This window comes from Sander lucioperca, chromosome 4 (genome assembly GCF_008315115.2).
Source record: "Sander lucioperca isolate FBNREF2018 chromosome 4, SLUC_FBN_1.2, whole genome shotgun sequence".
Lineage (NCBI taxonomy): Eukaryota > Metazoa > Chordata > Actinopteri > Perciformes > Percidae > Sander > Sander lucioperca.
In genome coordinates, this window is record NC_050176.1 from 8,361,640 (window position 1) to 8,375,585 (window position 13,946).

Here is a 13,946-nt window from a genome sequence, read left to right on the forward strand (position 1 = left end):
TTTTTGAACAAGTGCCGCACTGACAAAACGTACAGCAAAAAACCATGCAAAACATTTCAGACCGTCCTGCCAACCTGTATTAAACATCAGTGTACGCTGTAACGATTTTTCAGTCACTGAAAGCTGCTGCTGTTTTAATCCTGTCGGCCTCTCTGCTGCTCAGTTCCACACACACCCACCCACACACCCACACACACCCACACCCACCAATTTATTTTTAAAGAACTATACAAAAAAGCAACTTTCACTGTCTCTCGCAACTTCATTGCAACAAAAATCCAAAAGACATCGCAACTTTTAATCGCAATTTTTTACAAAAGCTCCCGCAAAATCAGGCATTTTGGGCCGCAACAATCTCAAAAAAAGGCTGCGAAATCCTGGAGGGACTGTTTAATGCTATGTTACTGAGAGATGAGTCAATATTCTTTTTGTTCATTAAACATGTAGGCCTACAATTACTGTAGAACATGACCAAACACAATTTTACCATGGTCTCGCAGGCTTTTTTTTCACTTCACCTTTTATTTGCCTATATTAATAAAATATGTATTAATAATAAAAAATAATGTATTGAAGCAATTCAAAATATGCTAGTGCACTTTTTATAAATTTGAATTCTGGAAAAAGTGGCTGGTAAAAAATATAAGTTGCTGGTAAAATTGGGCATCCACCAGCCACAGTTAATTTCCCACCCTGATCCTCCAGGTGGTTGGTAATTCATTTCCTTTCCTCGGCTTTAACTGAAAACAGCCTTGCAATCATTTTTATTGATTGCATATAATAATGGTGATCTAGTAGTTGAAGCTTCTTCTACTTCTACAGTCATAAGTTGCTCTGCAAGATATCATCAGTTTATGACTGAAACACATTTAACACCCAACTATTGAAAAAAGAATACTTATGTCAGTACCAGTAGGATGACTCCTATCAAGATCACTATATCTTACAGTCAGTGTTTACAAACACAATCACGTGTGTGTGTGTGTGTGTGTGTGTGTGTGTGTGTGTGTGTGTGTGTGTGTGTGTGTGTGTGTGTGTGTGCATATGCTGCACAAATAACACAGAAATCACATCTGCAGATTCATAACCAGTCCGTCGGTCTGCTCAGGGACCTAATAATATTCTTAAACTTACTTATCTCTGTCTCCCAGTCTTTACCAATCACAGCCAAAAGCGAAACAACCAGCCAGTCTATTCCTGGAGCTCAGAACGTCTCGTAGCATTGCACAAAATTTTCTGAGAAATCAAAGGCAATAGAAGACATAAATCTATAATGACAAGCCTTGGCCAACACATCCATTATGTCATTATGGTCTTGAAAGCCTTGAAGTTGTCCTGGAGTTGTGGTTTATAAAATCAATACGAGACCCTGGGTGTCTGCGGCAGGAATGGCAGCAGCAGGGAAATCTGACACCACCTCAGTCAATAGCCTAGTTTCCACTACAGAGCCAAGACACACAGGGATTTTACATATTGTTCATTTGCCCCCAGCCCCCCCCAAAACAGCATTTTTATAATGTCTTTATGCTAATAGGGGTGCATATTTCAATTTTGCCAACAGTGGTTTGAATGTGTGATGAATATTCCAAGCTTGGCCAGAAAGCCAGATTCAGTCCTCTTGAAACAGAAAGAAGGCTACTGGCGATCTAGCCTGTGGTTTAGTGGAGTAGTGGGTAGGGGCTGGAACCCATCCACTTAGATAATGAATTAGCTAGGAATTTGGCTAATGGACAGAGTGCTCAAGAGGTGGGGAGACTGCTGCTGACAACAGTCTATCAGGCAGTTGATAGGATCCACATAACTAATGGGAATGAACAACAAATTGTATTCTCCAGAGGAAAGATAACAGAATTAGAAACCTAACCCTAACCACTAGAGATGTACCGATAGACTGGCCGGTGACCGGAATTGGCCGGTTTTCCCATGCTCGGCCATGACCGGCAGGTCAGTCTGACATATGCCGATTTCATGCCGGTCAATGCTACAATTAACTGACAACATAAGTTATACGAGTTACAGTTCTCAAGGACACACGCGCACACACACACACACACACACACACACACACACACACACACACACACACACACCGCAGTCTCTCTTTCCTTTCTCTCAACTTTTCCGGCGTGTGTCGCGCGTACCCGTGTCTGCGCTATTCTTGAACATGTAGGGAACCTCGTGAATTAACCTGCAACATGTCAGCTGTTTGGAAATTCTTCAGCGTGTGTGCAGAAGATAACAAGTTTGCAATATGCAACACCTGCAAGGAAAAAGTAGGGCGTGGAGGGACGACACCAAAAACCAAAATCACATTTTTTTTAGTTGGATATTGGATGTGAAAAGAAGGAAATGGTTCTAACATTGCACTTTAGATGTGTGTGAATTTCCCACACCAGGAGTAATTTATATAGTGATCCATTATCTGTTCAAAAAATTTTCTATGCTCTGTGCAAAATGTTCTATTAAAGAAAAGATAGAAAATAAATATTTGTGTGTGCTGTAAAGTGGTTAGAAAAAATGAAATCGGAATTGGCTAAAATCGATATTGGCTGGCCTAACTCAATGAAAATCTGAATCGGCCTACAAAGTTGTAATCAGTACATCTCTACTAACCACATTTAGCAAGCAGCACCTTATTGTGTGACCTGGAGCAGTTTTAAGAGAGGTGGACAATTATTTACGTCACGTAAATGTGCCTGCATCCTGTCTTATCTGCAAGGAGAAAGTTGCCATTCTGTAGGAACAAAGTCTCAAGTTGCATTACTCTACTCAACATACACAGCTAGGTAAGACGAAAAAGGAGAGAAAGATGAGTAGCTTAGAGTGTATATTGTTAAAATGTATTGTTGAAAAACAATCAAAAGAAATAGAGTTTGTTTTTTTCAGTGTTTGAGCAGCCCCCCAAGGAGAGAACAAAGTGGCCAGTGGCCTCCAGGAAATTGAGGTTGAGACCCCTGATATAGAACATAATTATCAAATATTCAATAAACAGCATGCAACTCCATCATGAGTGAGTGTGTATAAATAGTATCTACAGTAATAATTCTACAGTAGGCTAGTTATTGCTGAACTACTTATATTTAGATTTGCTTATTAACATAAGCAGTGTTAACAAATGAGACAAAAATTATTAGAAGGCTCCACAACACAACCGACAATGACACACCGGTGTTTAGCAGCAAACCTGTCCTGACTGTTGATGCCACCAACAGGAAAGATATCTTAAGAATAAGTTCAGTTATTTTTAATGAGTCCATGACCGTGATTTACCCCAGCTGTGTCTAGGAATGTTAGTACGTCAGCAAGCAGCAGCACCATAAGGGCACGTTGGCCAAATAAACATCTCTCTCTCTCTCTCTCTCTCTCTCTCTCTCTCTCTCTCTCTCTCTCTCTCTCTCTCTCTCTCTCTCTCTCTCTCTCTCTCTCTCTCTCTCTCTCTCTCTCTCTCTCTCTCTCTCTCTCTCTCTCTCTCTCTCTCTCTCTCTCTCTCTCTCTCTCTCTCTCTCTCTCTCTCTCTCTCTCTCTCTCTCTCTCTCTCTCTCTAGCAAGGAAGGGGCATATCCACAATGACATCATCCATAGCTAATGTCATCACGTGACACGGAAAGGACAATTTCCACCAAGTGCCTTTTGAGCGTCTGACAATGCACTTGGTTCAACTAAACACTTCATCACTGACCATTAATCAGGGGGACGTATTGTCAGTGTGTGTCCCTTGTGTTTGGTGAAATCACGTGTTCCTCTGAGAGTGTCACCATGGTTCAGTCTCTTCCCCCCTGGGAGAGGCTTGCCTGGGGAATGTGTTTGTTAGTATTCCCGTTTTACTGACGCTCAAAGCAGTGGTATGCGCTGTGAACCTTGCAATTGCAGTCAGGACAATGTGTCATAACCAGCATGTATGGCTGTAAGGAAGATATCTTGTTTCATTTTCTGCCGCACTCACTCTGCGCAGCATAGCAGTTGACCAACTTCATATGGGCCAAGCACACTTAGGTTGTGTTCACACAACCTGCAGCGTTCTGTAGGCGGTCCGAGAAAAACGTAAGTCTTTCCATTAATTTTAAATGGGGGTAGTGGGTTTAGTCTGCGATGGTGACAGATTTAACTGTTGGTGAAATGGAACCAGACGTCACCCTGCAGTGGCCACTGTGTGTGTTCATGTACTTTCCCCTTAAAAACATACTACTGTGTGTTGTCACGTGACTCCGCCCCGTCCAGTCTGAGGCATGGAAGCAACATGAAGGAGAACTCAAACACTGAGAAACAGGAGCAGCTTGTACAAAAGAAAAGCGCAGTGTCAGTCGTTTGGACACATTTTGGCTTCAGTAAAGACGACACTGATGTATTAAGTTTATAATATATACAAATATACCAAGGATACAAGTGGGATTTTCCACGCTTGGCTATATGCTTATTAACATGAGCTTAAATGTGCTGGTATTGTTTGACAATTAACAAAGTTATAATAGTGCAGTGTTTTCCTTAGCTTTGTGGAAGACTTAGGCGCACAAATTTGGTGGGGTATCAAGGCGTCCTTCCTTAAGAAAATGCACATTTTTCCCTTTGTGGTAGTTTTTTGTCTCTTTTTCACATCATTTTGGACCGTATATAAATAAATACCCCTCAAAAAGCTTAAAGACAAAACTTAAAGCTAAAGAAGTCCAATTACAATCATTAGATCTGATGTAAGTCTTTTAGTTACATTCAGTCGGCTTAGGCCGGCTACACACTGGCTGCGTGGCATGAGCGTGTCCGCTGCGTGGCGTGACCCTTTATATTTCGGCTCCCATGTTAACAGGTTAGAGCTTACACACTGCCTGCGTGACACGCATGTCTCAGGAGCGGCTCGAGTCGCGCCGAAAACGCGTGCATGCTAGAAATAGAACCAACATCTTTTTTTCACGCGACACGCAAGCGTATTGGAAGCGTTTCCAGGCAAAATAGAATAGGAAAAGATGTTTATATGTCATTTTGACATGAATACATATTAATAAAGGACATGTTGATGTTTGAAAGTCTCTAGGTTTTGATATAAATGCAGATATAAATGTAATAAAAAAATTTTTTTTAAAAAAGGTGCTGCCCAAAACTGCTCGGGTGCTGCACCTAAACCTTATAAAAAGGGAGGAAAAACCCTGATAGTGTAGAAACACATGCTGACTGTAAAACACCCAGATATAATGAGTAGGTAGAACTACAGTCCCTCATACTTTTAGTTTATAGTATAAAAACATCAACTATGCCTACTTCGAAAGCAACCTAACAGTTTCACCCGCTGTATATTTTTGCCATTCTTCTCACATCTGAGCCAAGGGAATTGTTGAGAAACTACACAATGCGCCTCCACAGAAAAGCTCAAAGCTTGTTGATGATGCTTACTGTGTGGAGAAAAGAGTGAGTCTCACTGAACTAAAGTGTTGTGTGTGCCAAGCTATGCCTTTTTTCGCACTTTTCCATTTTAAGCTTTTACATGGCTCGCCAGAGCAACTTGTTGTAGGCCAGAAAGCTTCAAATCTACTAATCTCAACATAACTGTGTGCTATACGCAGTCTGATGCTATTTTCCTATTCTTTTTTTCTTCTTTTTAGGGCATTCATTATACAGCTGCTGGAGAGTGACAGGAAAGGGAAGAGAGGAACAGAGAGGGGACGACACGCAGCTAAATCAAACCCAGGCCGCTGCCAAGGACTCAGCCTGCATGGGGCGCACACTTTATCAGGTGAGCTAGGAGGTCGCCCCACACTGATACAATTCAACACTGAATGAGTCATTTTGAGGTTAGCATTATGAACAAGTCTATAATCTTACTATGCATGTCCGCGGAAATAGCTGTTTTGGCCGGTGATGTAATTGGAGTTTTTCTGAAGCTCTTGGAGGCTAAAAGAGGAACTGGCCTTCAGAAAACTGCGTCATCCCTTCTTCTTCTTCTTCTTAATATTCACAAAGTCTTACCTTGTAGATCCCTACAAGGACATATACAAAAGCATGTGTAACTGTAAGCTGTTCACCTTGTTTATTCAAACTATTTAAACATGTGTACCATAAACCTCTAACTGGATTAATTTGTATGAAGTGTTTTAAATGCTTTGAGCGTTGTAAATGTCTCTCAGGGTTTCCCCCAGTGTATTGCAAGGGGTTAAATGTATTTTTAAGACGTTTTTTAAAGCACAGTTACAGTGGGGTGGCTCGGTCATAGTCATATTTTCAAATCTCCATTTGGCTTTTAGCACTGACTTAATGTAGGGCTCTATAGAATCTGTCTTATAGCTTTTTTAAATTCTCAATTTTGCAATTTTGTCCATGATTCTGTTATCACTGAAACTATTGGGCTCTACATTAATATTGCCATCAGTCTGTGACTGGCCCCAGCCGGGCCCTTGTCGAAAAAAAACAAGACACTTGCCACCGGGCCTAACAACTTTTCTGGGGGAAACTCTGTCTCTCAAAACACCAGGAGAGCACATTTATCCATGGATAAGATGCGAGATAACTTCACACATGAATTACTCCGTGGCTTACAGAACAGGTGTGATTAGAATTATAAAGCCTCAGTGCAATGAGGAGTGGGAGATAAATATTTGTGGGAATTATAAAATGTTTCATTATTAAGACTATGGACAGCATTGAGGGTTAACATGAGTACAAGTAAAGATGTTCAGACAATGTTCGCATCCTCACACAGTCTGTGTCTCTCACAGCCAGTAAGTGTGTGAACAACTGTGTCAAGTGCTAATTTGTATGTGGGAGTTGACCACACTAACAGTGTGATCTAGAATAGTAACATGCGGAGATATTGTGTATACCCTTCCAGTCAGTTTCTCTTTCTCATTGAAAATGGCATAGATGTTGAATCATCTGATTAGACACCTGTAGAAAACAACTTGTCAAAAGCCCTATTCGCACAGGACTGGTATTACCGGGGACACTGATTTTACTGACATTACCTCCCGGAAAACATCAACAATCATTTATAATTGCCAACGGCAATAGTCATCTCAACCCTAAATCACGAAATGCTGATTCGCACAACTGTAACTATGAAATTAAAGGATGTTTTTCTGCCTTGTCATCTTTACTAGTTAACAGTTAGCTAACTACAGAGTACAGGCTGAGAAAATAGCTCAAAGGCTACAACAGGTGTTCTGTCAATATGTGCTCCCTATCGGGATGTGCTACTTAGAAGTTCTGCACATGCGTGGTAGCATTATTTGATTGGGGATTTGGTATATCAAAAAACGTTGCTACCCTACCCCTGAAATCTTAAATAAAGACATTATAATAGCGTATCAAAATATGCTCCAGTTAACTATTCAAATATGAAGCCATGCAAATAGCAACTCATTTTCTTTCCTGTTTCCTAGAGGTGTGACGAGATCTCGCGATATTAAAATGTGACGATATTTTTCGTCGAGGTGAAAAAGTGTCTCGCGATATCAGTACACAAGTGCAGACCAGCAGCCAGTATGGAGTCTGGCTTTGACCTTGAAATTAGCATAGAAGATTAAACTTTTGCAGAGCGATCGCGGAGTTGCACTTGAAAAAAAACTGCCCGTGTAACCAAGCGTTGGAAACTTTAGAGCAGGGGTCACCAACCTTTTTGAAACTGAGAGCTACTTCATGGGTACTGAGTCATACGAAGGGCTACCAGTTTGATACACTCTTCTGAAATAATCTTCGTAACATACATATAACAGCCTGAATGCAGAATGTTTGCAGTTCTGTAGTTTGGCTGATTATTGACTCCTCCTGTAAGGTTAATTATTGTTCCAATAAGGTAGAATGAGTTTTAAAGGAGCTGGCAGCTTGTGCGTGCTTTGAAAGTAAAATGGTAATATAAAGACTAATGTAACTAATTACTTTTGATTCTAACTAATATTATTACTTTAAGGAGTAATATAAAGAGTAACATATTACACATCCTGCCCAACACTGCTCGTCACACCCCTATTGTTTCCATGTTTAACAAACTGAGTTTTCCTAATAAAGCCACTCCGTCTCAACAAACTGAGCTGTTGGACAAGTCCCATGCTGTAAATGGAAGACCAGAAAGGACTGTGTGTGAAAGAGCTTTAAACGGACAGGGGCCGGCAGTCAGCTGGCACAATGCCTTAAAAATGAAGAGGAAAACTCTGCTTTAACAAGACCTTTTTAAAGACAATCAAAACCTTTGATGGCAGCAATGAAATGACATCCTCTTGATAAACTTCCTATACGTTAGGTGGACAACACGTTTGGTTTGGTCTGCCTGCACTCTTGCGGTACCGTGTGTGGGGTTCAAACTGATCATGACTAAGCAGCCAGTCATTATGCCAGCAGAAGATTAATCAGTTGAATGCTACTGAAGGTGGGGGAGTCAGAGAGCGCGGGAGTTTCAGTGGTAGTGTCTGTGTGTGTGTGTGATTGTGTGTGTGTGTGTGTGTGTTTTTTTCCAAACAGTCAGAGCAACAATCGAAACTGCCCCCTCATTTTTCACTTCCAACCACAAGATGTCTTGATGAGGAGTCTCTAAACAAAACCTTGGTTCTTTACCATTATCCATATTTGGCTGATAATAGCACTTTGGTGCCTCAAACAAATCAATAGTTCCATTTTAAAACTATTAGAAGACTATCGAGGTATCTTGTTTGAAAAGGACCTCGGCTTCAACCTAATCATTCCAGAGACCAACACATTTCAACTATTTTCTGCATGTGTCTGCATGCCCAAACCCGCATAACAGCGAGCTACTATGCAATACCAAACAGCCTTGGTCTCAGTCCAAGAGTTCCTCACAATCCTCAAGATGTGACCTAAATGACTAGTATTAATACAGCGTGCATTCTGTACATATAAAAGGTATTGCTACCCTATCGTGTTTTTCTCTCCATCATTGGTGCAACAAGTGCGTGCATGTGTTTATGTTGCAATGTGTCACCCAAAACAGCTAACTTCTAAAGGGGTTTGTCATACATTTTGTCTACTCGTGAATTTTGCAAGAAATGGAAAAGGAAAATGAGCAGTTTCAGTGCCACAATAAATGTAAATAGTGGATACACAACCTACCCTCTGCACCACTAGTAGCTTTCCAGCAAAGCTACAGTTTTCACAGAAATCCTTTTAAGGTTTATGAGTCTTTGGGTTTCAAAGCATTTCCGGTGTGTCCCAAGATGTGTCATGCACCGTGGAATGACGGTTGGCATGGGAGCAAGGTGCTTTTTTCTCCACTGGCCAAATGGCTAGTAAATGTTTAAATTTTACCAGCCACCCAATAGATTACAATTGTTTTTTGGTTGGTGAGTGAAGCAAATCTACTAGCCATTTGCACATTTAACAGCATTTGGCTGGTAAATGGTGCTAATATTCCAACAGCCGAGCCAGCAGCTCGATACTCCTCCTATACTGTTACTAAAGTGGGTTGTTATTATAAAAAGGAGAAAGGCACACTGTTTGGGGTGTGTTATGGAAATGTGATCTTATCTGAAAACAGATAAGATCATGGAAGGAAAGCCCCAAGAGGGAAGTAATGGCAGGATGTAACTGTGACACTGACAGATTGGAATACCCTGAAAAGCCAAGGGGTTTCCAAACTACAAACTATAGGAGCAGTGAAATTAGATATTCTTCAGGCACCACATTCTTCTTAGATAAAAAGAACTGTGGTACAGTGTTGATGGGGAGGTAACAATGAAGAAACGGAAACATCTGATGTAGGGCTGCACAATATATCGGGTTTTTTTTTATTGTCATCGCAAGATCAACTGACGCAATAAAACATATTGCGAAAGGCTGCGACATATCAAGGAAGACACTCAGAGATCCTTTGTGTTAGTTGAAAGAAAATATCAGCAGAAAACTGCACTTTAAAATGTAATTGTCATTCTTTTTTAGTGGTGCCTTTTATGTTCAATTCAATGTTCAATTTCTTCAATAAAATAGTGTTGGAAATGATTTCCTTTCATTTATTTTAAATTCAACAAGCAATTTGTTGTATTTTAGCAGAATACTGAAAGCAGGAGAAAGGCAGAACTGAGTACAGTTTAATATCGTTATCGTGATATTTGGGGCTGTCCCTAACAATTATTTTTGTCATTGATTAATCGATCTAATCTTTTTTACGATTAGTAGATTAATCTAACAATTAATTTGCATATTAACTAATAGAGATTTTTGAACTGAACTTTGGAGAATCAGTACTTAAGTACTTGACATAAAACTTAAAATGGCTATGACATGGATTTATTTCATCACTGGAGTAATATGCAGTTAAGATAATAACTGGCAAATGTATTTTTGCATCCGTGTGGGGCAAGGAAAATAATTAAAACGCAGGGCTCCAAGTGGCCTGACGTTTATACATGCGCGCTGTATAAACATGTACATGTGCGTCGATCTCTTTAATAGCCGGGCCGGCATGTGTGTGTGTATGGCGAGTGTGTGGTAGAACGAGTGAGAAGGTGATTAGCTTCGGAGCGAGTACCACTGATGACGACCGATGTGTGCATACATACAGTAACTTTAGATCATGTAGCGGGTTCATTTTAACTGTTCACAAGAAGCAGTTACCTGAAAAATGAACTTTAATGTTGAAACTGATCTGTATGCATTAACACTGCCTTTGACTTTGTCTTAATGTTTCCCATGATGTATTATCTTATAAGACATTCAATGGCAGTGTGTGACTGGCACCTTCACTCTTCACCTCCATTAGTGTCGAGAGTAACTAGAATAAAAGACTGCTCTCGCTGTAGAACAAAACAATGAAAAAAGTAAATATAAGACAAACACCACAGTAGTGCTGTGATAATTATTACAATGATAATTTTGTCCACATCGCCCACCTTAGTAGCTACTAGGGCTGTCAAATGATTAATTTTTTAATGAATCGCTGTTTTCTATAGTTAATCGCGATTAATCGCATGTTTTATCACATGATTAAAATTCTATTATTTTGCATTTCAGAACTGTTTTTAAGTACATATTAACAATGGAAAGCAATTTTTTACCAGTGTATCTTGATTGGGAATCAAATGAATGCAAAGAAAGTTACTTTATGAACTTGATTTTAAGATTTGTATTTGTTTATTATTTATTTATTTACTGTAAACAAAAGAAAACTGTGTGAATCTAGTCACACATTTGAATCTAGAGTCAATATAGTGTGCAGTAACTCACTCAGTAACTAAATAATTTTGATTACTCACTGATGTCCAGTGATCACCTTGCATCACTTTGCAGCAGTTCCAGTTGGGCTGCTTTCTCCGTGTCGTACAGGCTGTGTATGCGTTAAACTACTGTCCCCCTCGACGGCAACGAGACAGGTCAGAACATGCCAACCGTAGTCTTTAAGACCCGAATCCTCTACGATGCTGACAGGTCTGCAGTTAGTTGCCACCCATTTTGCAAGAGCTGTAAAAAATTTTTGGGGATTTGGTTTCATCAACAGGTGGGCGAGTAGCCCTCTCCAAAATAGTGCTTTGCCTGAGCCTGCTAGCATCAACCTGAGTCACGTTAACTGTACTACTATGCTGAGCTCGTAGGTGGTAGCTCAAGCTTGACGTGCTTCGGTGATATTTTAATTCGGCTTTACACAACGTGCATATGGCTTTCGACTTCTGAGTCGTCCGGGAGTTTTGGAAAATAAAAAGCGCCATTCAGAGTTGTGTTGCTGCTGTCTTTCTCCATCATGCCTGCAGCCTGCAGCAGCAGGATGTGTACGAGGAAGTATGGCAAAGTGCGGCCAAGGGTCAAAATAGTAGCCTGTTAGGCACAACGCGAAGCTGAGTGAAGTGAAAATAAATGGTGGCATGCGATTAAAAAAAATGAACGTGTTATGCTCGGCCCTTAATCGCATCGCGATTAACGCGTTAATGCTGACAGCCCTAGTAGCTACTTTGTGAGTAATTTCGGTATTGATCACATGTTGGTATAGGAAGTATCTACAAGTCAGTGGTGGTTGAAAACATTTCTAGTGGGGAAAAAAGTACTCTGGCACCTGAACTTACTGTACCACACTGTAACCAACCACAACCCATCATCCAAAACACCTGCAATAACTGGTAGCAAGAGTTTCAACCACAAACACATTTTCACCCAGTTTAAACTAGGGCTGTGCTCGATTGAAGAAATTCTTAGTCGACTAACACTCATTCAATTGTATCGACTAATCGATTAGTTGATTTAATGGAGAGATCTGTAAATCTGAGTTTCTCCGCAAAGAGTCATGCAAAAGCACCACTTTAATTCTTGTGTTTGCCAGAGATGTGCTCATACATTTCTTGGAAATAAGTCATTCAGCATGAAAAAAAGCATAAAACATGACTAATCGACTAAAGAAATCTAAGTTGACTACCACCAAAACGACCGATTAGTCGACTAATCAACTAAGAGGGAGCAGCCCTAGTTTAAACACTGTTTAGTGACTGACAATTTCAATGATATAGTGAGTTTGCTAAACAGCTTTTTTCATTTTTATGTTAAGGTCTCCTACACAAATTTCTGAGACAGACCAAGATCTGATAACGTTTACCTCAGACACTTCTAAGAACTGCTAGTAGACAAAACTGGTAGCTACAGAAATATGTAACTCTCTGCAGGAGGTGGAGAGGCAACTGTGAGAACTGTGACACAACAGCAGCAATTTAATGACTGACTGTACTGTCTAGGCTATAGTTTAGTCATCACCACTGTGTAAATATTGTTTTTTAAAGATAAGCTAACCTACACCAGAATTGAAAAAAAAACATCTCATTCTTTCTATTAGCTAGGTAACTTGACAAAATGTGGTTTATTTTCGTCATAATTCAGATGAAAATGAGTTTCAGATACGGTCATTCGACGTTAAACACACCCTCCTGCATTCTTTGACAAATGGGAGGGGTGCAACAACAAATGAATTGTCGGCACATGGCGACTATAGCTAATTAACTTCACAGGGATAACTGAATGACATTTGAGGAATACTATTCGTATGCATTTGTCCCGGCGGGTAACGTTAGAGCAACAAAGGGCTTGTCGAGGCACGCTTTCAGCGGCTCGTCTAAGCTAACATTTGTTTTTTGTCCTTTAAAATAAGCGTTGGTTCCCACCTTATGTTGAAAGTTGCTTTAACATTAATTCGAGTACTTATGCACGGTCATTGAGATATTTAATGTTTTCATTTTAAAAACTCGATAATGACCGTTGACTCAAGTTAACGTTAACTTTTAACGGCTTTAACGTTCCAAAAACAATCGTAAAGTGTACAGAGTCTTGTTCCACTCACCTCCAAGACGAAACAACGGGGTATTGTTCATTAGCAGAGGGTATATGTCCGAGATGAAACGATACTGTAAGCTACTGTCCGCCAGTGTGTCACTACTTCCCTCTTTCTCTCTTCCAACAACAACTGCAGTTCCACGGAGGAGCAGGGGGTGGAGTCACAACTTGTAGTATCCACAGAGTTGACGAGCTAGGCCAGGTCCAACCCTCCACCAGCGGGCCGCGTGTGGAAACTACATAGCAAGAGCCTACACTAATAGTGATTAACTCCTGCACAGCATACTTCGCTGCACGTTGGTGTTAAGTTCATGCAGTCGATACATTAGTGGTTTACATCTTAAAACCTTAATAGCTAGTGCCCATATAGTTTTGTTTTTATTACTATGCAACTTTAAGCAATTCTCTAGAAAGAAATTACCTTGTATGCACAGCAGGACTTATAGCACTTGTCTCATAACGTATAGAAGCAAAGAAAGGCCATAATAATGTTCTATAGGCCTAAGCAACTTATATATAATATTGAGAAATATAACCACTGACGTTAAGTACTCAGATGTTCAAGTTTAAATTTTATTATTTTAAATGTTGGTCTGAATTTCACCAAATGTAAGCAACTTAATTTTCTGACCTGATATACATTTTTAGATACAAATAAATTAATTTAAGCAACATATATATAGAGCACTTCTGAAATCTCACACTCACTCTCT

At 40.1% G+C, this 13,946-nt stretch overlaps 1 protein-coding gene across 3 annotated transcripts in view; it reads right to left on the minus strand.

The window, feature by feature from the left end:
- Window positions 1-13,486, minus strand: part of LOC116042641 (inactive rhomboid protein 2) — a 35,080-nt gene extending 21,594 nt beyond the window's left edge. For 2 of the 3 annotated variants that reach the window (XM_036000376.1, XM_031288919.2), the window contains exon 1: window positions 13,241-13,486. The gene's annotated coding sequence lies outside the window, so the exon portion shown is untranslated. The remainder of the gene's footprint in view (window positions 1-13,240) is intronic. The other variant, XM_031288920.2, reaches the window with a different exon arrangement.
- Window positions 13,487-13,946: the final 460 nt, after the last annotated feature.